The sequence below is a fragment of the Echinops telfairi genome, unplaced genomic scaffold (genome assembly GCF_000313985.2).
Source record: "Echinops telfairi isolate 266 unplaced genomic scaffold, ASM31398v2 ScPeMD7_7424;HRSCAF=8462, whole genome shotgun sequence".
NCBI lineage: Eukaryota > Metazoa > Chordata > Mammalia > Afrosoricida > Tenrecidae > Echinops > Echinops telfairi.
In genome coordinates this window covers 73,833,094-73,856,269 of record NW_022111324.1, presented here as the reverse complement: position 1 = coordinate 73,856,269, position 23,176 = coordinate 73,833,094, and the positions used below count along the sequence as shown (strand labels likewise).

Here is a 23,176-nt window from a genome sequence, read left to right as displayed (position 1 = left end):
CTATTCTTTATCATTGCATGGATTCCATTGTATAAATCGCTATTCTTTATCATTGCATGGATTCCATTGTATAAATCGCTATTTTTTATCATTGCATGGATTCCATTGTATAAATCACTATTCTTTATCATTGCATGGTATTCCATTGTATATATGTACCATAGTTGGGTCACCCCTTCATCCATTGCGGGACACCTACTTATGTTGTTTCTATCTCATGCTGCAATGAATACAGGTGTGCCTAGTCAAGGAGCTACGGTGTTATGGTGGGCTACACATCTACACACAGAGAAGCTAACTACAAACTCCATACTTCAAACCCACTAGTCACTTTGTCAGAGAAAGACGAAGCTGTCTGTTTCCATAAAGATCTGCAGCCTCATAAACCCATAGGGGAAGTTCTACTCAGTCATCCAGGGTCACTGGGAGTCAGAGTCAGCTAGATTCGGGCAGTGAGTACATGTCTACTCGGTCACAGTTCTTACTTTTCCAGGATCCATACCTAGAAGTGGAACTGCTGGATCATGTGGGATTTCTCCCCCCCCCACCGCCCCCCTGCCCCTTGGAGCTAAAAGGTTTGATTAGGAAGGGGGGGGGGAAATGTTCTCAATCAGGGAACACCCCTAAGGGTATAGCTTACTTTTACTGTGTTTTGTTTTGTTTCTTGCACAAAATGTTCTACTTGATAGGTTGATATAAAAAAAGACAAAATTGAAAGAGGAAAAAAGCCAAGTAATAGCTAGCTATGAGCAACCACCTCACTCTTGGCGTCGGCCAGGTGCTCGGCTGTGGACCTCACTGAGATGGTGTCCTTACCCCAGCCCTCGGCCCTTTGTTTTCCTCCCTCCCGCCCAGTGAGTCTTCTTGAGTTGTCGTAATTCATGTTTTCTATTTTACCTCTCTGCATTCTAATACCCATTGCAATGACTACACAGAACTCGCCGACAAAATTCATGACTAAAGGGTTTATTAAGGAAGTTAACAAGTTGTCAAGCCACTGAGAAATGCTCAAGCTTGGGCTGTCCATCAGGACATGTTACAAAGTTCGGTCAAGTCTGCTAATAAATGCTCAAAGGACGTCCACTCTGCTTTAAGCCTCAACCCAAAGGCATTCAGCTTAATCACCTTGGGTCAGCAAACCCAGCTCCCTGAATTAAGTGCCCAGAGGCACCCCGCATGGCAAGCCAGCCTCTGGCACAAAAGCACTCATTTTAACTTGCTAGGTGGATTGGGAGGTTCACTCTGCTCCATGCCCCCTATGATGTGAAAGCTGTCCTCTGGAGCCAGGAGGTTCACTGTGCAGGGATCTCGGGTCCGGAGGACACGCTCCACTCCTGGATCTTTCTGTTTCTCAGAGCACTCATTTTAAACACAGGAGGTGACTCTCCAAGTACTCCCGTTCACAATGACTCACAGGAGAGTCCTATCTGTATCTTCCCCCGCCTTCTTACCAGACCATGCAGGGAAAGTCATTTAGTGGGAATTAGAGACTTTGACTAAAAGTGCCACATTAAATAATTCACTGGCCCTGAACTTACTCCTCCTCCTCCTTCTTTGTTTCTAAAGTTTATTGTGAATTGGGTGAAGGTTTAGAGCACAGATCACCCATTTTAATTCATACTCAATTCATCTCATTCATCAAACTCCTTGCAAAGCAATATCACTTTTCTCACTTATCCCCATTTCCGGTTTTCACTCCTGCTTCTTTGATAACCCTTCGGAACTTTGTCTTTGGGAAATGCTACCCTTTGGGTCTCAAATGGTTGATTATTCTAAGGTGTGCCTACCTCCCTACTCTTACTGTACCACTTAGAGGTTAATCTATGTTTGGCTGAAAGTGGAGCTCGGCATGAGTTCAGTTGTGGGCCTGAAAGCTAACGAGGGGGCTACCCTGTCTCACCAGGAAGCCAGGTCTCTAGTCTGAGGTTTAGTGCTGTCCTACATATTCCTGCCACTCTACCAGGGCCTTCTCTTGTGATTGCTTTTGGACCAGTCCACAGTGGCAGAACAAGGGCATTTCATTCTTCTGGTCTCAGGACTGTGAAGATGGGCATTTGCTTGGCCCGCTAATCCTTTGGACTAAGTGGTGAAATGCTCATCCTTCTTCCAGATGAAGGGAGATGGCTACTAACAAGCATTTACGGGTCTGTCTTCTTGACACGCCGTGTTGCGCCTAGAATCATCTCTCTCGACTTTCATAATCCTGCTGTACCAAACTTCGACTCCTTTATGACAATCCCAGAACAATGAGGAGGAACTAATTTTAATGGAGAAGCCAGTACATAGCATAGCTCTGAGTCACATCTTCCCTTGAGAGACGAATGAGCCTGCCTCCCATTTACAGAGCAAAAGAACTAACTCTGCACAGTGGCAGAAGTTGCACACGCTAATTATAAGAGAGTGGCGTCTGGTGGGAATGCGGGGGTGGGGGGCATATTAAGTGTAAAGATGCAGGGTGGGTCCTGTCCCTGGCTCTGCAGGAAGCAAGGAAATACAATTGAGTACATCTGCTTGGTATAGGCTAGATTGGGAGAGGAAAGGGGACAAGAGGTTGCCTCGGGACAAAGAGGGAACTGGGGAGCAGGGAAGCTAAGAGAAAAGGGAAGAAAAAGTTGGTTTGGGGGTTAGCCCAGGAAGACTAGAGAAACAAATCTAGGGAGATTTATATGTGTATAAGAAAGAGCTTTATATCAAAGAGTATTGTATATTAAGAAGACATCCCAGCCCAGTCCAGATCAAGTCCATAAGTCTGATATTAGCCCATATGTCCGATACCAGTCTACAAGTTCATCTTCAGACTCATGCAACGCATGCAATGACACCGAATGCATGAAGATCACAGGCCCGAACTCCAGGGCGCTGGCTCCACCAGTGTAGCTCCATCCGGCTTGTCATCAGGAATGTCTTGCAGCGAGAATGTGGGTCTGGCCTCCAGTGAGCTGTTTATCTCCGTAGCACCTCCAAATGAGGTCATCCAGCTGCGACCTGATTGACAGGCTAACTTCCACCCCTTCGCTCTTAATAGTCTCAAGTTGACACCAGATTATGTCACTGCCACCGCTTTCCATGTACCATTGTTCTCAAGAACTAAGGGCTAAAAAGCTGGGAGAAATCAAAATGGCAAGAAACCTTTTCCTTTTTCTTTTTTTTGGTATTATATTCTTTGTATTTAACTATTATGAATTAGGTGAAAGTTTAGAGAGCGTATCCTAGTTTTACATTCAACAATTCATACATACTCGAATTCAACTCATCCATCGCATTCACCTCCATGCACCATGGCTTCTCCCACTTCTTCCGTGTTTCTGGCATCCACTCCTCCTTCTTTCCTAACTTTGTCCTTGTGCACCTGCTGCCCTTTGATCTTACGTGGTTGATGGTTCTAATGCAGAGGTAAGTTCTGTTCCAGGCCGGGAGGGTAAGAACCATAGTTTTGAGTGTCCCACCAGTCTACCTGATCAGTAAACCTAGTCATGTTTATGATTCTGAGCTCTGTTCCACATCTTGCTTCCAGTCCATCCAGGGCCTTCTAAGGTGATACTTCAAATCGTCGTTGGTCGTGGTAGCCAGGGAGTCTCTCATCTTCTGCTCTCAGAGTTGTGGAGCCTGATGTTTCCTTAGTGTCTTTCCATTTCCACTACCTCTCTTTCCTCTGGGTGGGAAGAGACCAATAACTGCACTGAAATGGCAGCGCCTGAGCTTTTAAGATCTCAGTCACTGTTCACCAAATTAGAATGCAGAACATTGTCTTCGTCAACTGTTATGTTCGTTGACCTTGGTGTTCCGAGAGACTATGGTCCTGATCCCCCGGACCCGTAACTCACTCCCTCACAGTGTTTGATTATGTCTAAGAAGTTTTCAAGGAGCTCTGGAGGCTTATTGGTTATGTACGCATTGGGCCGCTGACCTCTAGGTCAGCTGTTCAAAACCACCAGCTGCTCCACAGGAGAAAGATGGGGCTTTCCACTGCCATTAACTCACAATCTCAGAAAGCCATGGGGTCAGTTCTACCCTGTCCAATAGCATTGCTAGGAGTCAATGTCCACTCAATGACAGTTTGTTTGTTTTATGTTTAGAAGTTTTATTAACTTTGACCCCTGTATTCATAGATATATTTGCAACAAAAGCAAGCACACAAATGTCCTCTGTCAAAAGTATATATACCCCACGCTTCCTCCCACACCTGTTCGGCCTTCTGGTCCATCCAAGCATCTACCCATAGTTCATCCCTGCTACCGGAGTGTGTATAGAACAGCATTTGTCTTTGTTGCTTTTAACATTCGCAACCCTCTCAGAATTTTCCCCTGCTTCCATCACTTTCCTCCCTAATCTCCTCCCTCTAATTGTATATTGCCTTCTACTTCACCCAAGTTGTCACCTGTCTATTCTATAACCAGGGACTTCCTTCCCTCCCTTCCTTGCTCGTCCACATTTGACAACCATCAAAGAATGGCTTTTGGGTGCTTTTTGTTTTGTCCTCAGTCCTGATCCGCACACTGCGGTTCCCTTCCTCCAGATGTGCACGTGGCTTGTTCAAGCCCTGCAAGCCCTCGTCGGATTGCTCTGTAAAGGTCATGGGCACAGAACGACGACCGGCTCCTGGCAACACGCATGCTCCCGTCAGAACAGTAGCCCCAGCGTGTGCCCGCGTACAACTGCGATGTCTTGGAATCTGTGCGATTTTGAAAGTGGCTGATGACATTAACCATGTGTCTCCCCCTCCCACAATTCTCCTCCCCACCATTCCCCATAGAGAGGCTTCTAACAGTGAAAAGGGAGACTGTATAAGGAGCAGGAGACAATTATCACCCATGGTGAGCCACACTGGGGCCAGGACCCAGCGAGCTCATCTTCCTGGCCAGAGCACAGCCGCTCTTCATCCAGCTGAGGAGCAGAGAAGGGAGACCACTTTCCACAGCTCGCCTGGGAGGCCATATCCCACAGTTTGTGTCAACAAGATGCTTGCTTAGACAAAATGTTGCTCTCCCCGAATACAGAGAAGGTGACAGGTTAAAGCCATCGAGTCCAGGTCGTAGACAGGTGTCATGTCCTACTCATGAGCATCCACGCCCCTGTCATATACCCCTTTCTCTAGGAATCACTGCTCCCTCTTGATGTGCCGACCAAGAAGTGCCTGGAGAGCCCGTTCTGCCCCCACCCCCACACTTGCCCTCAACAACCCATCAAGCCAAAGGGTGCTGCCCCAAGACTCCCTCCCTGGGAGTGACGAAGTAGAAGAAAGAATGGCAGCCATCCACATCTTTACAAGTCTGCTGTTTCAAGCCTTGGTTCCCAGCCGTTCTGTCAGCCCTCAGAGCATCTTTTCATAAATCCCTTTCTTTCCTTCTTTCTCTCTTTTCTTTCTGTCCTTCCTTTCCCTCTTCCTTGCTGTCTTCCTTTCACTTGTGTGTGTGTGTGTGTGTGTGTGTGTGTTTTGTTTGTTTTATCGTGATTCGGGTGAAAGGGTACAGAGGACATTGGCTTTCCACTCTATGACCCAACCACATTCTATTTTGTGACCTTGACTGCCAGCCCCGCGTGGGAAACATTATGATTTCTCCCAAGTTGTCTCCCCCAAATAGATGCCAACCCTAGCTGTTGCTACACGTGGCAAATGAGGACACTTGGAGGTCAATGAAAAATAGGTCAGAGGTTATTCTCCCTAAGGGTTATCAGACAGCCAGAGCAAGCAGACACCACTGTTTATCCCACAATAAGTAGGGCCCAATCCCTTCTGATAAGGATAGTAGTAGATTGTTTCCCTGAAGGAAAGCCCAGGGAAGTCAAGCCCCCTCAAGGGTGAACAAGGTTAGGCTGCCATCATGAATCTAGGGTCCGCCCTTCTTGTCACATGTACACCCCTAGCTCATCCCCTTCCTGTTACACCTATTGTATAACCCTCCTATTGTATATGCCCCTCCTATTGCTTGTATTGCCTATGGTAGAGCCCCTTCCTGGGCTGTGTGTGGTTACCTGTAATCATGCCCCCAAAAGAGATATAAGCCTTGGTTAACAATAAACATTTCTCCAGCTCTCTCCGGGTCTCTCCTGCTCGGTACCACCAAGAGGAGATGAGGTGAGCATGCTACCATGAAATGTGTCTGACTTCTTTATTTTACTCTCTCCTATTATTCACTATGACTTTACTATAATCTTTATATATTATAACTGCACAATTGCACCTATCAAACCTGTGATTAGTTGTGGGAGGCTGGCCTTTCCCCCACAAATCCCCAGTGTTTATCATTTCCATCATCCTTTTTTCCTTTCGCTTCCTGCCTTCTGAGCTTTATTCCTGGGCCAATGCAACCCTTCGTTTCTCCTATGGTTGATTGTGGTATGGAATGAGGATTCCTGGTGGTGTAGTGGTTGCGTCTTGACCTACTAACCATAAGGTCAGCAGCTCCTCAGGACAAAGATGGGGCTTTCTACTCCTACTCCAGTAAAGAGTTGGTCTTAGACACTCACAGGGGCAGGTCTACCTTGTCCTATAGGGTTGCTATGAGTTGGCATCAACTTGATGGCAGTGAGTTTGGTTTTTGGACCTCCCTAGTGGTATTGTTCACCTTAGAGACCTGTTTTTCGTTTGATGGAAAGTTAAGCCACAAGAGTAAGTTCAGTTCCTGCCTTAAAGGCTGCCTAAAGGCCTTCTCCACCAGATCAGTACATCTGGTCTTTTTTATGATTTTGAGTTTTGTTCTACATTTTTCTTCCACTCTATCTGTGATCCTATTCAGCAGTCAGCAATAGCCGCTGGGCACCATCTAGTTCTTCTGGTCTCAGGCTCTTGGAAGTTGGGGTTTGTTTGGTCCATTAGTCTATTGTGTCCATTGTTTCCTTGCATCATTGATTCTCTCCACTCTTCTTTGACCAAGAGTTTTACCTAGGATCATCACTCACACACTAGTCACTACTCACCAAAGTAGGATGTAGAGCATTGTCTTTGTGGGCTAGGTTTGACCTTAGTGACCCCGGAGGCTGTGGCCCTGAGCCCTCAGACACAGCAACTCATTCCCTCGAGGTGTTTGGATATGGCTCAAAAGTTTTCGTAACCTTGCCTGCTGTGTGCTCAACATTTGCTACGACAGCCAGGACCGATAGTTAAGAGCCTTAACCCAGGCGTTGAAACAGCTCGCACTCACCTACTAGCCTACTAGCACCACGAAAGAAAGGCCTGGCAACCTGCTTCCATCATGATCACAGCCCACAAAGCCCTATGAAGAGGTTCTGCTCTGTAACATGTAGGGTCAGGGGCAACTTCATGACAATTGTTCTCTTTTTCAGAACTGATACATCCCCTACACAGAAGGCCCGGGATGCCCGGGGGGTCATAGGAGAAGAAAACCGTGCCAGGAGAAAGAACAAGCTGCAGGGAGAATGCAGTGGAAGAACCACAGAACCCTGGAGGCTGGCCAGGAGCTCAGTGCTCACTTTATCCCGTTAAGTGTCACTTAACATTCAAAATAATAAAAATCCCAGAGAAAGGGTGGGACTTGCCTAAAATCACACATGGCAATGTGCTGGTCAGCTCCAGTCCCCTTCCTGGGGCAGGACTTTTGGTTCCAAAACTGACAGCCAATGAGAGGAAGGAAGTCAAGTCTGAGCACATTTTTCTCCAGCCACCGAGCAGTCAGGGCATATGCTGCCCTGGCTTCAACTGTACTCCACGTAGCTCTCCCGGAAGTCCATGAAAGATGAGCCCACGACAAGACACACGGGCCATGGATGATGGAGGGGCTTTAAACTCTGCACCATCTGCTTCTGATTCCCAGCTCCAGATAATGATCCTGTAAGAGACCCTCCCTCCCCAACCGCCACTCTCACACACGCCACCTTCGTGGGTGTTACAAATCCTCGCACAAACAAGAAGATAAACAGGTTCATGGCAGCTCTGCGTACACATCAGTGAATAAGTGTATACCAAACAGGCTTCAGGGGCTGGTTTGGGGGTGGGGGGGGGGCAATAGAAGAAAATTGCTAGGTTTATTTCCAAGGTGCCTCTTGGTAGGCTCGAACCTCCAGCCTTCTGATTATCAGCCAAGAGTGTTTGCCATCTGTACCACTGAACACTTAGGACCATTCAAGTTCCCTAAAGATTTCTTGGATTTACTAGAGCAGAACATGGCCGGTCCATTTCCCAAAAACTACACCGTAAAGAGAGAATGGTGTGTCCTGTCTATCTGTTCAGTAGAGAGTTAGGAAACTACAGGCAAATATTTGTTGCTTTTGTCCCAGTCTTCCTACAGTTGTGGTGGAGGCCTGGTGGCACAGTGGTTCTGAGTTTGGCTGCTAACCATGGGTTTAGCAGTTCAAAACCACCAGCTGCTCTTCGGGAGAAAGACAGGCTTTCTACTCCCCTAAAGATTTACAGTCTAGAAACTTGCAGGGGCAGTTCTACCCTGCCCTGTACAGTTACTATGAGTCAACATCAACACAATAGCATTGAGTTTGAGTTTTTTTAATTGGCCCAATGTTGCTGGGGGTACTGCTGGGTGAGCACAGCAGCACTGACATGTCAATCAGTCTCCACACTCACACGTATTCAAACTGAACCTCTGCCCGGCACACACCAGGGAGGGGTTCCCTGAGAATGCATCTCCCCCCGATGATTTCCCTCATACCAGGGTTGTGTTTGTTGTTGTTGTTGTTGTTGTTGTTGTTAGTCCCACTGAGTGATCCAATACCAAGCCCAATAGGGAAAACAGGTCTCTGGTCCTGCACCATCATGGCCGGTTGAGGACTTGGTGATGGAGCGAGTTTCCATTAGCTCATTTTCCAGAAGTAGCTCCACAGACCTTTGTTCTTAGTCCTCCGAGTCTGGGAGCGAGCGCCTCTGAAACCCATCCAGCATCAGAACACCCAGGCCCTCACGGACAGCCAGCTGCACATAAAGCGCCTGGGCCAGGAATTGAAACTGGCCCTCACACGTGGAAGGAGCGCATTCTACCACAGCACCACCACTGCCACTCCAATCATCCCATCCTGTCTCCTAGTCTTTGCAGTCTGGAGAACGCAACATCTGGCTATTTCCATACCCGACACTCTAACAGACAGTTCTAGTTTTTTTAATAAGGCTCACAGAACACATCAAAATATTTTTTGTTCAAGATATAAATGGCTTTATTCTCTAGGAGGCCATCTGGGCCACTATCCCTGGCTGGCTGTGTTGCTACCGACTCCTTTTTAGGGCTCGTGAATCAGGCACCAGGAAGAAAAAGGAAACGAAATGCACTCCGCGACGCCGTCCTCCTCCCCTGCATTGTCCGCCAGCCGGAAAGCTGTGTCCCACAGTCACAATGGACTGTGTGAACACCACAACAGAAAAGACACCGAAGACTGAAGCTCTGGAAACATCAGCCTCAGAGGCAGGAGGCGGTGTCAGCTAACTGCCCAACTCTCAGGCCCACCAGTTGGGCTAACGAATAATGCAACCCTCTTACAGATCTGACATATGCAGAGAGGGGTGAATAAAAGAAGGTCAAGGGCAATAGAGAAAGAAGATATGGGGCAAGGAGAGTGGAGAAGGAGAAAGCGAGCAGCCCAGAACTAGTAAGTAGTCCCCTGTGCCTGAACAGACCAAAAACCATGAACTTGGCGTGTGCCAACCTCATAGCCAAGAGCACCCAGCGGAGTTCAAGGTGCCCCAGGCTGACAGGGGTGCGAGAAACAATAGGAAGGGAAGAAGGAATCGCAGGCTGACAGACTAAGCTCATGCTGACAAGGCTTGAGAGGGAGACATGTGGGGAGTCCCCAGTGGCCTGGCCTGTGGCTCTTCCCTGTTAGAAGGAGAAGGGTGTCTGTGGGCCCCTCAGTGAGAAATATGCCCTGAGCGTGTCCCCTGCAGTTCTCTGCGTGTCCCCTGCCAGGAGGCTCAACTCACCGTGGCTGGACAGCATTAATCCCCACCTCAACGGGCAGATGCAGACATTGGGCATACTCAAGGATGGACCAAAGTGGGTGAAGCCCTATGCCACAAGCCTTTCTCTGCTGAGAAATAACAACAGGTAAGTAGAGAAGTGTGGGTATCTGCTCTTATAAAGGCATTCAGCCCAAAGTGTGGGTTTTTCCTCTGAAAATGGGTACCTTTCATCCCCACCCATCACCCATCCTTCCCCACCTTTGCCCCAGGAGCTAGGGGTGGGGAACTAATTCCACTCCTCCTGCTGATGGTCGAGGGGCCCTTGGGTGGTAGTGGGCCTCGTGCTGGGCTACTAACAAGGTGGGCAGTTGGAAAACCACCAGACAGACGAGCTCTGGTGGGGAAGCGGTCACACGCTGGGCTGCTGAGGACGAGGTCTGCGGTTGGAAACTGGAAGCCCCTGTGAGGGGGAAAGATGGAGCTCTCTACTCCCATCAAGAGTTACAGCCTCAGAAACCCCCGGCGCAGTTTCACTCTGTCCGCTAGCGTCTCTGGGAGTCCGAATGAACTCTGTGGCAGTGAGTGAGTGAGTGAGTGAGTGAGTGAGTGAGTGAGTGAGTGAGTGAGTGAGTAGCGAGCGAGCCAGGGCCCAGCTATCACTGCTAACCATTCTGATCAGAGTAACAAGAAACGAACCCGAGAGAACAGGAGAAAAATGCAGAACAGAACTCAAATACTCAACAACTGCAGACTCGCTGGGCCATTTGAGACTCCCTGAGACACTCTTTCAACCTTGAACCCGAACAATCCCGAGCCCACCAGCAAAATAACAGAGTGACACATGAAATGAAAGATATTACCCGTGAGTATAATGCTCTACAAAAAGAAAAATCGAAAGGTCCACAATCACTCCAAAGCCGAGATGAGATGGGGGCAGGGAAACTATAGAGTACTGGCACTGGAACAGCTAGACCTCTGTGAAAACTGTAACTAATGTCACTGAACAAACTGTACACGGATTGTCAGATGTCGTTATGCATCGAACTGTGCCCCACCCAAACGTGTGACAATTTGGTTAAGCCGTGACTCTCAGTATAATGTAACCCTTCCCCATTCTTTTTATCTGATGTAATTATCCTGTGTGTTGCAATCCCTTACTTCTAGGATGTTAACAGAAACCCTGCTTCTGAAGAGGAATAAGCCTTGGGCTACCGACGAATATGTCTGTTGCTCAAACTTCCCAGCTGCTCTCCAGCAGAAAGACGAGGCAACCTGCCTCTGAAGATTCACAGCCTGGAAGCCCTACTCTGTCCTAGGGGTCACTAGTCAGAATACACTCTAAGGCACTTAGTTTTATGATGCTAATGCGGCAGGATGGGAGGTGATTATGTTAATGAGGCAGGATACATTTTCAGGATTGGGTTGTAAGCGAGTCAATCTCAGATATAAAAGCCAGTACAGAGAGAGACCTGACTACCACCGAGAAAGAAGAGCTGGGAGCAGAGTGAGTGCTTAGGACCTGGGGTCCCTGTGCAAGGAACCTCCTAGACCCAGGGGAAGATTGATGCCAAGACACATGGAGACCTCCAAGCAGCCCCAAACGTTGGAAGGAATCAAGCACCTTCCCCCTCCGACAGAGAAAGCTTTCTCCTGGAGCTGACACCCTGAATGCAAACGTCTAGCCTCCCAAACTGTGAGGAAATAAACATGTGCTTGTTAAAGCTAAAAAGGAAAATAGTATTTATTTGCGTCAACTCAGACTCAGGGCAACATCATGGGTGTCAGAACAGAGCCGTACTCCATGGAGTTTTCATATCTGGTTTTTCTGATCACCAGCCCTTTCTTCAGAGGCACCTTTGGGTGGATGCAAACATCCAACCATTCAGTTCAGCGGAGCATAGTCACCCTTCGCACCAACTAGGGATGTCAGGAAAAGATGTCATCTTCTCAATGGTTCCCTAGTGAGCTTCAGAGGCAAAGATGAAAGAGGGGATTATCTAGCTGCTCTCCCAGCTCAGGGTGAGGCTTCCTGGTCCTTTCCCCTGGCTTGGGGGCTGTCCACAGATTTGGGAGCAGAAATGCAAATTAGGCTTTAATGAACAGTGACCGTGATTATTTTTGTAAGATTCCATGGTTCTCGGCATCACACATTCCAAACATCCACATCACAACAGGCATCACAACACAGAAAACGCTGTGCCCTGCTTCCTGCAAAAGCCCCTGGAAGAAAAGCCTATGGTCCCCAGGTGCTCTACCTGCAGAACCTCCCCCTCCGCCGCCCCCCCCCCACCATCCAGTCAATGCCAACTCAGAGCAACCCTCTAGGACAGTGTAGAACTGCCCCTGTGGGTTTCCCAGACTGTAACCATTTATGGGAGTAGAAACTCCATCTTTTTCAGAGTAGCTGACGGATTTGATCTGCTGACCTTGGGGTGAATGCACAAACTAGTACCCGATAAAAATTCAGATGCCTTTTACCTCAGTGGAATTTTTAGGGGTACAGTGGTGGAGATACCCCTTCTAAAGTGAAGGATAGGTTGTTACATGTGGTCCTTCCTCTCACTAATGAGGAAGTACAATACCTGGTGGGCCTCTGTGGATTTTGAAAGGTACAGAAGCACCACAGTATACACTACCATTCGGTCCACTCCAGCCAGGCCAAGTCCTGGGTGCAGCTTCTGCCACCAAGGCACCGTTGTCTGAAAAGCCACAGGGTGCCTCTTCAAGTTTCTGACTTCACAGACAGTATCATCAGTCAGGCACTCAACACATTTACTGTGTCCTTGTAAGCTCTATCCCAGGAGTCAGAACTGAGTGCTAAACTGGACAGTAAGAGCCCTTCTGATTCCCTTAGAGTAGGCATACACACGTGCAAGTGTGCAATGGCATAAAGTAGAATGTGGAAAATGGGAGCACAGGTTTGCTGTCGGGCTTTGTGGCAGGCTGTACTGAATGGAATTGATAATGACATGATATGAGCTAGACAGTGAAGGAATGCATGGAGAAGGACCCTTTCCTCAAGGAATGAGGAAGAAACAAACTTCTAGGGGACAATAAAGTCTGCCTGTGTCGTCGGCGCTAAGTCCCTGAGTGGTACAAACAGCTAATGCACTCTGCTGCTAGTCAAAAGGCTAGAGGTTCAAAACCACCCAGAGGCACCTTGGAAGAAAGACCTGGCAGTCTACATCAGGAAAAAGCATTGAAAACTCTGTGGACCACGGTCCTATCCTGGCACACATAGAGCTGCCATGAGTCAGAGTTGATGGCAATTGGTTGGTTGGGTTGATGGGCGTAGCTGGGGCTGTGAATCGGTAGGAAACAGACAGGAAAAATTGGGAGATGCTACAATGTAAGCGGGTGTTGAATACCAAACCAAGGGATTGGGACACCTCCTATAGATACTTTGCATGGACCCCATGAGATACCTAAGCCCAGTCTTCCATCCCCTCCTTGTGACAGAGGTTCTGGAGGCTCGTACGCACTGCACCCAGGAACATGGGCCGCCCCATTAAGAGTCTATCAGGCAATAGATTATGTTATTCTGAATTTAGACTCTGAATATTTTCAGAGCTCTATATTTTCATCTTCCTTATAGCAAACATAAGAATGTCTCATGTAAATAAGAATTCATAATTTATCAAGGGTCACGAGGATGGGCGGGGGAAGGGAGGGAAATGAGGAGCTGATACCAAGGGCTCAAATAGAAAGTAAATGTTTAAAAAATAATGATGGCACCCAAAGCCCATCTGTAGGCAACTGGACATCCCCTTACAGAAGGGTCATGGGGAGGAGAAGAGACAGTCAGGGTGCAGTGTAGCAACAATGAAACATACAACTTTCTTCTAGTTCTTTAATGCTTCCTCACCCCCACTATCATGATCCCAATTCTACCTACAAATCCGGCTGGACCAGAAGATGTACACTGGTAGATAAGAGCTGGAAACACAGGGCATCCAGGACAGATGAACCCCTCAGGACCAATAATGAGAGTAGCGATACCAGGAGGGTAAAGGGAAGGTGGGGGAAAGAGGGAGAATCAATCACAATGATCTACATATAACCCACTCGCTGGGGGAATGGACAACAGAAAAGTGGGTGAAGGGAGGTATCGGACAATGTAAGACATGGAAAAATAAGAATAATTTATAAATTATCAAGGGTTCGTGAGGGAGGGAAGGTGGGGGAGGGAGGGGGAAAATGAGAACCTGATACCAAGGGCTCAAGAAAGAAAATGTTTTGAGAATGATGATGGTAACAAATGTACAAATGTGCTCGACAAAATGAATGTGTGTATGGATTGTGATAAGAATAGTACGAGCCCCCAATAAAATGATTTATAAAATAAATAAATAAATAGTGATGGCAACCTATGTACAAATATGCTTGATACAATTGATGTCTGGATTGTTATAAGAACTGTAAGAGCCCCCAATAAAATGATCTCAAAATATGTACCGTATTTACCAGCTGCATCATCAAGTTCTGGATTGGCATCTGGAGACTAAGTCAGGGCTTAATTGTGCACTTGGTGCTTTCGGTGACCTTTAATGGGAATTAATGAGATTCTGAAAGTCCTTCAATAAGTCCAGGCAAGTCTCGGGTACCCTCGTGAAGATACAGCCGCTCTGGTCATGTATAATCCCAACAGTAATCAGCCTCCCGTCTCCCAGACCCAAGCTTGTCACACACCTGCACCACCTCGTTCCGTGTATGGCAGATGTGACTGCAGGCGGGATGTGGTCTCTGGAGATGGTGTCAGAGAACCCATGCCACCAAAGGAGAGAGCAGGACAGGGAGGACCCGACTGCTATCCAGGTGCCAACCTCATGCACGAGTCCCTGAAGGTCGGCACCCAGGGAGGCAGATGATGAAGACAAGGAAAGGCAGCAGAGTGCCATCCTGATAGTGTGTCTATGGGAGAAAGGTGCTCTGGATGAATTGGTTTGCAGCCTTGTCAGAGAGAAACACCAAGCATAAGGCAACAGTAAAACAAAGCCAGAGGATAAAAGCGCAAAGCAGTTTGGATACAAGGGGGGAAAGATGCCAGGCAGCCAGCAGTCAAGGGATGGTCGGAGACGAGGCCAGAGCAGTCTACAGACCTCCAAGTTCCAGAGGGACCTCTGCCTTTAGAGCCATACAAGCCGAAGCTCCAACTCGCTGACAGCAGCCTGGTCGCATTCACTGCCCTCCATCAATGTGCTCAACGACTTGAAAGTCAAGAAAAGTTGCCTCGGTGTTTCTCTAACATCCAGCCCCAAGGAACCCTCAGAACCTCGCCGGCAGCTGGGGCAGCAGCCAGCACCTTCTTCTTTGAGGGCACGTCTGAACTCTGCATCCTTCACTGCTCTCACGCACGACTGTGGGGGCAGTACACCGGAGCTAGGGAAGCCTGCTTTTCCAGGGCGGCTGGTGTAAGTCGGCACCGACTCAACTCGTAACTCTTGACAACTCCTGGACCGTCTTCACAGCCGGTGACGCTTGAGACCATGGCCACAGCCACTGTGCATTCCGCAGGCTTTCTAATCTACAGGGTTCATTTCCAAATATTCACCAGACACTATTCTGTGGTGGTGCACAGAGGTTCCATTAGCTAATTTTCTGAAGCTTTCAGGCCTTTCTTCCTAGTATGCCTTAGTCTGGAAGTGCAGATAAAATCTGTCCACCATGGTGACCCTGCTGGGATTTGAAATACCAGTGACACAGCTTCCAGCATTGTAGCAAGCGGCAAGCCACCACACCATGACCTACTGGCACCCTGCAGTTTCCAGGATAGTAATGGAACATCTCCAACACCTTACTTTAAGTAAAGGTCAAGATGCATGAATCTACCCAGACATCACACTTTACAGAGCATGCTCTCCCCAGAGAGAGCTGGTACTTCTCCCCAAGCTGCCCTTCTTCAGGGAAACCAGTTCCCCTAGCATCTAGTCAGCTCCCACAAACCAAAAACCAAACTCGCACACCCCATGATAAATGCCAAACTTCTTTTAGAACAATTGGTTTCCAAGGTTTCAAAGTGCCAGATTACAGCACAAAATGTTTCGTACTCAATTGCCTAGGGATACACACACACACACACGTTGTTAAGTCCATTCTGTCTGGCAGAATAACCCTGGGTGCTCCATAGGAATTTCTAGACTGCAGTCTTTATAGAAGCAGCTCACCAGGTTTTGTTTCCACAGTGCCGCTGGGTGGGTTTGAACCACCGACCTGTAGGTCAGCAGCCAATTGCAAACTACTTGCACCACTCAACCTCCTTCAGATCCACGAGAAACATCCAGGAGCAAAGTCAGAAATCAGTTACCAAGAGAGCCAACCATGTGCCGCGCCAGAAGAGTACCGAGCCCCGCTCTACATGCCAAGCACTGCACTCTCGGCTCTGAAGAAACAATGGTAAACCAGAAAAAAAACAAAAAAAACACCTATTCTCCCAGGGGTCCCTTTCACTCAAGGCTCAAAACAAGGGAGGCAGAAGGGGAAGTGGGGAGAACAGAGGGGAGAAGCAGGGCTGGGGGGCAGATATCACTTCACCTCTGAATGTGTCTCTCAGCCAGAGGCATGGGGGAAGGAAGTGTGAAATGTGAGGACAGAGGTGTCTACGAGGTAACACCAGCTAGAGACCAGGTGACAGCTAGAGACCAGGTGAGGCCTCCGCTCATGCAGCCCCAGGCCAAAGCAGGGTCTTCAAAGATAAGTCATGGTCAAGCTACCATTCTACCACTTCACATCAACCCCCTTTCTCCAGATGGGTAATCTGAGGCGGGGTTTCTCAGTGAGTCCCCAGGGGCAGAGGCTCCCACAGGGGAGACCCATTTGAAATGGTTGCCAAAACTTTACTTCACCTCTTAAAACTGCCTCAGTGGAAATGTACGTGGGGACTTCAGAAACGTTCATGAAGAAATTCCATGATCTTCCCATTCCACTTTCAAGGGCTTTTTGAAGCCCCCTGGTATTTATTCTCACGCCGGAACCCATTCAAGTCGGCTAACAAATGGTCCTGTGAATCCAAAGGAATGTCAAGATGTGATGATGCGCTGGAGCCTGTCAAAAACCCCGAGGTTGTACACGTGACTGTAGATGAAAAGACGTTAGCCCCTCAAAACCTGACAGACTTGGTGAGGAAACTTTAAACCCTTCAAAGAACAGGTTCGTCTGTGTTTAGATGGATACAGGAGTTTGCAAACAAACAGGAGCCCAGACGGCTTTTCCAAGGAAACCCTGCTGCAAACAGACGTCACGGCACTTGTGAAACCCTGTAAAACTTGCCGCTGTCCTTTGAGATGCCCGTATACACAATAGTCGACATACACATACACGAAGAGTAGAAGAGTAGAAGACTAGGGTCCCACACCTTATCCTGTATTTGCAAAATTGTCGCCAATGAATCTCTAGAATTGAAAAGCAAAAAAAAAGAAAAACAGAATTTCCTCTTTTAAAATATCATATCCAGTAGATGTAGCATCTAACTGTTCAAACTCTACGCAGAGATTCCAACTGCAAACATCTTGTTTACAGAGAGAAAGATAATCCTTGGCAGAGAAACACTAGGCACTACCGCCAAAGTCAGCCAGCCCAAAGACACTGACTACTGTTAGAAGACCTATGGGTTTCCGAGACTGTAACTCTTCATAGGAATAAAAAACCTCCTCTTTCTCCCTCGGAGGGGCTGGCCGGTGTTTCTGAACTGCTGACCTTGTGGTTAGCAGCCCAACACATAACCAACAGGCCACCAGGACTCCTTGAAGGTAAGCAAAGCCATCCAAAAAAATAAAACCCTGCCTATCTTCCAGATGTAACAAACCAAGATAGGGGCTAACACCAAATAAATAATTGGCAGTTGGAGGCATTTTCACTTGAAAACAAATGCAGATCTAGAATGGAATAGAATTCCAAATCCCATCAATTTCCCAAGTTCAAAGTAAGACAACAGAAATGTTGTGCTTGTGGTCAGCTACACCCAACCTTCTTTCCAGACTTCGGGTACCAGAAAGGGAAAGTAAACCATTCATTGTTCAATGCGCTGTACACAATTGATGTATGTATGGATTGTGATAAGCGTTGTATGAGCCCCTAATAAAATGATTAAAGAAAGAAAAAATATATATAAATTATCGAGTTCGTGAGGGATGGATGGTGGAGGAGGGGGGGAAATGAGCTGATTCAAAGAGCTCAAGTAGAAAGAAAATGTTTTGAAAATGATGATGGCAACAAATGTACAAATATGCTGACACAATGGATGGATGGATGGTGATAAGAGCTGTAAGAGCCCCCAATAAAATGATTAAAATAAAATTAAAAAGTTTAAAAACCATTCGTTGTTCACCGTCGAGGTCCTTTAGAAAGTGCCTATGGCAGGGCTGGCCCACCAGAGGCCTCAGTAAAAAGCAGCTGCTATGATTACCCCCAGGGAAACCCACCCAGACGACTGCCGCATGGAGAGCTCACATGTGTCAGGAGAGAACAAAACGCCGGAGGGTTTTCAATGGCTGATTTTTTGGAATTAGGTCGTCAAGTCTTCCTTCCAAGATGCCTCTGGGTAGAAACAAACCTCTACCCTTCTCCATTAGCAACCAAGCATGTTAACAGCTGAACCTCCCAGAAACTTGTACCCATAAGTAGGTTGCTGTTGTCATTGTGAGGGACCAAAGAGCCGATTTCAAGACGCAGTGACCCCGTGTGACAGCGCAGATCTGCCCCATGGGGTTCCTAGGAGAGATTGTCAGGTCTTTGTCCCACCAAGTGGCTGGTGGGCTCAGACTACCAGCTTTTCACTTAGCACCCGGGCACATCACCATTGCACCATCAGGCTCCTTCCTAAGTGAGCACGTGTGATTGGATAAGCAAACATGCCATCTTTATAGCTTACAGACTAGACATGGCAAGGAGATACGTTGTTTTAAGTGCTACACAGTAAGTGTCCAAGTCGTGATTTGGGATGTCAATCAATGGATGCGAACCACTTGATATGATTCATCAGAACAAGAAATACATGAGAGATATATGAAGCTGAAAAGACCAATGCAAAGTCTAACAGAGAACACGCCTAAGTTTTCGGTGACCTAGGGGCATAAGTCAGAAAGCATTACCACTATGATTCTAGTTCATACAGGCCCAGGTTGATTCCAAACAAAGCATGTGTAAACATGTCTCTGTGTTCAGTGGGTGGCCGCAGACAAAGTCTCAGTCATACGCTTGTCTGTCTCATTAGGGTGTCTTCAAATAATAGGTCCAGTTGAACAGTGGCTGCCAGGGGCGTCGGCGGGAACAGCTAAATTCACGACAGAGAGTTCAGCTCGGAAGGTGCTGGTGTTTAGTTTTGCTTTTTTGATTCCACAAGAGCAATCTTGACAGGTTTTCTTGAAGGACTGCAATGATCACAGGGTTTTATTCTGAAGAAGTTTTAAGAAAATGGACAACTGTGTTGGGTGATGAAAATGTCCGAAAAGGTGCAGTGAAGGATTTTTGGTTTTTCTTTTCCATCACGGTAATGCGCCTGCTCTTTCTTCAAGGGCAGTCAAGGATTTCCTGCAAAATCTCAACGGGAAACCTTCCCCCATCCGCCCAACAGCCCTGATCTTGCTGCCCCTTCAGACTTCTTTTTGTTCCCTCCACTCAGAGGACATTGAAAAGGAGCCTGATTCGAGTCCCTCAACGATGCCACACCTGCGGTTTTAACGTGGCTTTAATGTGGAAGAACACAGAATCCTTTAAGGAAATGTTAGAAAGGTGGAACCCCCGCCTTCACAAGTGGACACACCTGCGTGGGGAGATATGTCAAGAAAGAACAGCCTCGCTTTTAAAAATATTTTCATTTCATAGAAATTTACATGATTGTACAGCAATACTTCTTGATTTACCTCCTAATTACCACCCTAACCAACACCTACACACACCCCAGTGCGTTGCAGTCTGTGTGTTTCGGGGTGTGTTCAGAAACCGCTTCAGTGTGGTTAGGCTTGGAACGAGGGGGGCAGAACGGAGGAGGAAAGGAAGCAGAACTCAGACTTGGGAAACAGGGCTGTCGTTGAACTCAACCAGCACAGGATGCTTTTAATAACAGAACCTGGAATGTGGCCCTTCTCACGAGGGCCCCGGGGAGGGCCTGACCCACACTTGGGATTCAATCGCATCCAGTCACCTGCAGCCAAGGGGGGGAGGGCTGGGAAGCTAGAGAATGCAGCCGAACACAAAACGCCTGAATTTTATTTAAATATCTATTAATCAACCACCTGCACTACCACCCACTCAATTAACCTGTTCTTGAATTATTTATGATCTTCCGTTGAGTGGGAGAGGAGATTCTTTGCTGGGCTCCAAAGGGCTAGTTCTAGGAACGCCAAGCCAGCCAGGTGCCTGGAGCCCACTAGCCCCGGCCCACCCTCTTTTTGGGTCAAGGCAAATTCAGAAAGGGAAAGCAAAGGAAGAAACTGAAGAAAAGGAGTAGTTATCATGCGAAAACAACTCCCCAAATCCAAGACAGAGGAAGTTCCTCTAAAACACATTCAAACCCAAACCCACTATCATTAAATCAATTCTCGCCCATTTCAGGACTGTAAATCTTTCTCCTGACGGGCAGCTGGTAGGTTTGAACCATCAATCTGTCTATAGCAGCTCAACACCTAACCCCTCAAAGCCAAAAGAGCTCCTTTGAACGTGCATCCAAAACCCACAGAGGGAATTCCCACTCAGAGCATCCCTAGGGGACAGAGCCTGCTCCCTTGGACTTCAAAGGCTGTACCTCTCTTCGGGACAGAGCTCCTCAAAGAGCGGAGTGCCCGGTGCTGTTCGTGGCAGGGCTACTCACACATCAATAGGGTGGTTGCTGTTGTGCTAGTTTTTCGGTGGGACGTGTTCTTCTCTGTGCCCTTTACCATGTAAAATTCTAAATTAGGTAAAACTGCGTTTTCCCCGGAATAACTGTTGACAACCTGAAGGGTGTCCAAACAATTAAATCCACCATGTCAGGGCAGAGGAAGAGAGAAGGTTAAATCCCTTTACTCCTCAAACGCCCAGGACTTGTATTCAGCCATACAGTCCCTGGGTCCAAATCCTTCTCTCTCAGGCTCCTGAATCAACCAAATCCCAGGGGCAAGGAAGCGCAGAAGGCCTCTAGGTCGACTTTCTCACCACAGAAATGAATAAGGCCAGCAAGTTCGTGCCTGCAGCTTCCAGGTTAGAGCTGACTACTAGCCTGAAGATTGGTGGTTCAAATCTACCCATAGAAGAATAGGTCTGGTGATCTGCTTCTGAACGATCAGTGCCTTAAAGTCCTCAGGGGTTCTGGTACACACACACACACACACACACACACACACACACACACACACACACACACACACGGCAAGGTAAGAAGCCTTCCTGCTGTGGGCTTCTCTCTCCCTCTCAGAGCGCCTTCTAGCAGAGGCTGCTCCAGCTGAACTCCATAGCTGCTTAGTTCTATTTTAAGATGAACCCTCTGGAACCCACTTGCACAAAACACCAGCATCTCACCCACCCTGCAATTTTCCTCGGGTCCTCGTCTGGGGCTTCCTTCCCCACAGCGTGTGGTCTCTCAGGTTCACTCAAAGCATGCCTCCAGGCAGGGACAGCTTACCCAGTGCACAGGGTAAGCACAGGCTTGCTTGTGTTTGCCTACTGCTCTGTACTGTTTCTCCACATCATGCGGTGAAGGGCATGTGACACATGATGTGGTGATATAGGAGCCCAAGTAAGTCCGTGCTTACCCTGCATACTTGGGTACTCCTCTGACCCCAGGAGTCAGGCACTGTAAAGCTGAAGAGAGGCTTTGATTCTGTAGGTGGTGCTATGAGGTTGGGAGAGAGGCAGATGCCAGCCATACCTAGAAGCAGAACCTTTGATATGCTGAAAAATATCGAATTGTTCGCTATGATTCGTCAGTAAGCACAAGTGAGCCTGTGCCCCCCTGACTTGTTGGGTACTCCAGCACTGCTTCTAGGATTCCGCTCAGGGTCCTACTCCCTGGTGCCTCCACCTGCTGGGCAGGGGAGGCTGTTACTGCGGGGCTTTCCAAAGCACTTGACCTTGGCAGTGCCTCCCAACCACCTCCTGATGGTGAGGGCAGGGAGCTCATCCAATCTCTCAGGGGCTGAAGGTCCCAGAGTTCAAGCCACTTGCCAAATGTTACACCACCATCTCTGAGAAATGAATGGACCTCCTCCTGATCTGTCCCTCCCTTCACTAACTCTCCTGTTCAGAAGCTTGGGGCTCCCTCTTCCCACACGGGGAGCCCCGGCCCTGCAGAATTGGGGCTCATGGCTGTCCTCAACTTGGGTCACCTTTTAGGATGTGCCCTGTCCCCCAGGATGTCAGCAAAGCTTGTGCCCGGCCCAGGGTCCCTGAGAATGCGGGAGGGCAGTGGGGGTCTGCGCGGGAAGCTGGTCTTGTTAGGGCCTCAAGCGGGTGTGGGGCTGCTGGACTCCTGGGGGGCGGAGGAAGAAACCATCCTCACTCAAAGGGGCTCTGTGCTGGCCTCTCTGTTGGCGCCATTCCTCCAGGTCCCTATTTACCCCTCTCATTCCCCAACCCCCTCCCCTCTCCTCACTTTTCTGGCTCCCTCACCATCCATTCGGACCACCTTCTTAAGTTTCCCATCCCTCCCTGGTCCCAACGTCTCAAGGCTGCCTCTCGCCAGGCGCTCCCGTGGTGTTTCCACTTTGTCTCCAATTATGTCTAAATGCAACCCACCGCAGATGCTGACATTTTAAATGTTTAGTTGTTATAGTTACTTGACTAATTGCCGGCCCCGTCAGCGGCGCTTCTCCTTCTCCTCCCGCCGCAGGAGGGGAGAGGCTGGGGAAAGGCTGCGGGTGGGATGGAGTTGTAGCCACCGGCCGCCGGGGCGCTAGGACAGGCCCTGGCAAGGGGCCCATGGCCCTGGGCCAAGGGTCTCTCGGGCCTTCATCCCAGCACCCTGGCGCCCTGAAGGCACGCCCGGGCTCGGCTCAGGATCCCTCCAACTGTTCCCTGCCCAGAGACAAAAGAGTGGGCAGATCTGCAGGGGCGAGGGGGGGGACAGAGGGGGAGTGGGGACCAGGGGTGTCACTGTGGAGGGATGGGGAGGAGGCAGCGGTGAGGGCGCCCGTTTGGAGGGAAAGGCGAGTTGGAAAGCTCTGCCCGTTACTCACGTGCCAGATGGCGAAGAAGATGAGCGCGGCGCACAGGACCAGGGAGAGCATGTAGCAGAAGGCGGCGAACGTGAAGGCCATGCCGGCGGTCCGCACCCGGGTTCCAGCGCCCGCCCAGACGCCCCGGGCCTGAGCGGGCCGGGCCGGAGCCGAGTCGGCGCCCTCCGGGCCC

The 23,176-nt window shown here is 48.7% G+C and overlaps 1 long non-coding RNA gene across 1 annotated transcript in view; it reads right to left on the bottom strand.

The window, feature by feature from the left end:
* The window catches only part of LOC123522576, an 89,281-nt gene extending 66,122 nt beyond the window's left edge, over positions 1-23,159 (bottom strand). Inside the window, exon 1 of the long non-coding RNA XR_006680823.1 lies at positions 23,005-23,159. This is a non-coding gene — a long non-coding RNA (uncharacterized LOC123522576). The remainder of the gene's footprint in view (positions 1-23,004) is intronic.
* Positions 23,160-23,176: the final 17 nt, after the last annotated feature.